Source organism: Erinaceus europaeus, chromosome 5 (genome assembly GCF_950295315.1).
Source record: "Erinaceus europaeus chromosome 5, mEriEur2.1, whole genome shotgun sequence".
Taxonomy (NCBI): Eukaryota; Metazoa; Chordata; class Mammalia; order Eulipotyphla; family Erinaceidae; genus Erinaceus; species Erinaceus europaeus.
The window spans coordinates 50248418-50250918 of NC_080166.1; positions in this window are offsets into that span (position 1 = coordinate 50248418).

Genomic DNA, 2501 nt, shown 5'->3' on the forward strand with positions numbered 1-2501 from the left:
TACTAGGCTTGGGGTACAGCACAGGCCCAGGTTGTTACTTCACAACAGACTGACAGGTGTGCCACTCCTGTTTCAGAAAGGAGGCATTTCTATATATATATAGAGAGAGAAATGCTGCAGGTAGGGAGCTGGGGGCTCGAACCAGGATCCTTATGCCAGTCCTTGCACTTTGCACCACCTGTGCTTAACCCGCTGCACTACTACCAGGCTCCTCTAGAGGAGGCATTTCTATAGAGCCCAGGAGCTCAACAATTGATTCCTAAGCAATTTGCAAATGAATAAATTTGACCCAAGAAGCCACTTAGTGATGCCTGGGAAGTGGCACAGTGGATAAAGTGTTGGACTCTTAGTCATAAAGTATTAAGTATGATTCCTGACGTTGCATGTGCCAGTGTGATGTCTGGTTTGTTCTCTCTCTCTCTCTTCCTCTCTCCTTTCCTCTCTCCCATCCTCCCTTTCTGGAGTTAATGAATAAATAAGCAACCCAGTGGGACAGTAATGGCATGAGCCTGAATGTGTAGTTAGAAAGAAAGAAAGAAAGAAAGAAAGAAAGAAAGAAAGAAAGAAAGAAAGAGAAGAAGAAGGAAAGGAAAGGAAAGGAAAGGAAAGGAAAGGAAAGGAAAGGAAAGGAAAGGAAAGGAAAGGAAAGGAAAGGAAAGGAAAGGAAAGGAAAGGAAAGGAAAGGAAAGGAAAGGAAAGGAAAGGAAAGGACGAGAGAGAGTCCATCAACTAAAAAATGAATAAACAAGGAAAATGCTAGGACACCTGAAAATTGGAGTAGATCTAAGTATGGCTTAGAAAGGAAATAAAGGGGGCCCAGGCAGTGGCACACCTGGTTAAGTGCACACTCTACAATGTGCAAGCACCCGGGTTCAAGCCCCTGGTCCCCACCTGCAAGGGGGAAAGCTTCACGAATGGTGAAGCAGAGTTGCAGATGTCTCTCTGTCTCTCTCCCTCTCTAACTCCTTCTCCTCTCTCAATTTCTCTCTGTCTCTGTCCAATAATAAATAAATAAAAATGTATTTAAAAAAAAGAAAGGAAATAAAGGCTTAGAAGTGAATAAAATGGGCATCAGCTTCCACATGAAGTTAACCATCTTTGCCCAAATGGCCCATGTGATTCTCTGGTGTAGTTGTTTTCATTTTCCTAATCAAAACTTAAAAATACCAAAAGCAAAAACCCTATGAGGAATATTTGATTGAGTTAGGGGTGGGGAGCAGCCTCTAACAATGGAGTCAAATCACTAATTTGAGTCTTATAAACACACACAAAAAAACCATGGGATATACTCAGTGGATTCCTACTCTGCAGTTAAAAAAATACTATTGTGTGCTGGGACTGAATGGATGAGTGATTATGCTTAGTGAAGTTGGTTAAGGACGTGAAGGACACCTACAGGATGATTTCACTCATAATTGGAATATAGAAAATTGAAACACATGAACTTGAAAAAAGAAAAACACAATTAGGGTGGGGGTAGATAATGGTTATGCTAAGAGACTCTTAATGTTTGAGGCTCCAAAGTCCCAGGTTTAGTCCCCCACACCACCATAAACCAGAGCTGAGCAATGCTCTGGCAAAAAAAAATATATATATATATATATATTTTTTATATATATATTTTAATATATATATATAATAATATATATATAATAATATATATAATATATATTATATATATAAAATAATATATATATAATATATATATTTATATATATATATAAATATATATATATATATATATATTTTTTTTCAATCCATTTCTATGACTCTGGGAGAACTATTGTGTTTACTACTAGAAGGGAGTGAGGCACAGAAATTTGGTGTGTGGAGTGGTGTGGAATTATACCCCCATTATTTTATAATATTGTGTTGGCATTCTTCGTGTTGGTTTGGCCCCCTTCCCCCTATCTCTGAGAGAAATGGTTTGGCCCTTGCTAGTTTAGAGCCGCTTTCTCCCCGCAGGTGACGTCCAGAGTCCAGGAACACCCGCGGAAGGAGAAAGAAACACGGGGAAGCACATGGTGTGGTGATTTGCCCGCTCGTGAATAAAGATTAAACTGCAGCTTCTCAGCCCAGCCGTGTGTCCTCGAGTCTGTCTCTGTCTGCCACCACGACGCTAGCCCGGCCTGCTGGCGCCCCGAATTTTAACAACAATATTGTAAACCACTATTAAATAAAAACTAAAAATGCTAATTAATTTTTTAAAAGAATGGATAAACAAAATGTGATATGTCCATATAATGAAATGTTATACAATAATAAAAGGGTACAGAGGTATGCTAAAATGTGGTTAAACCTTGAAGACAATGCTAAATGCTGTTGGAGAGACAGCGTAATGGTTATGCAAATAATCCTCAAGCCTGAGGCTCTGAGTTCCCAGCTTCAGTCCCCTAACATAAACTACCATAAACCAGAGTTGAGAAGTGCCCTGGTCTCTCTCTCTCTTTCTCCCTTTCTTCCTCCCTCCCCCTATTTCTGTGTTTCTTTCAGTAAGAACA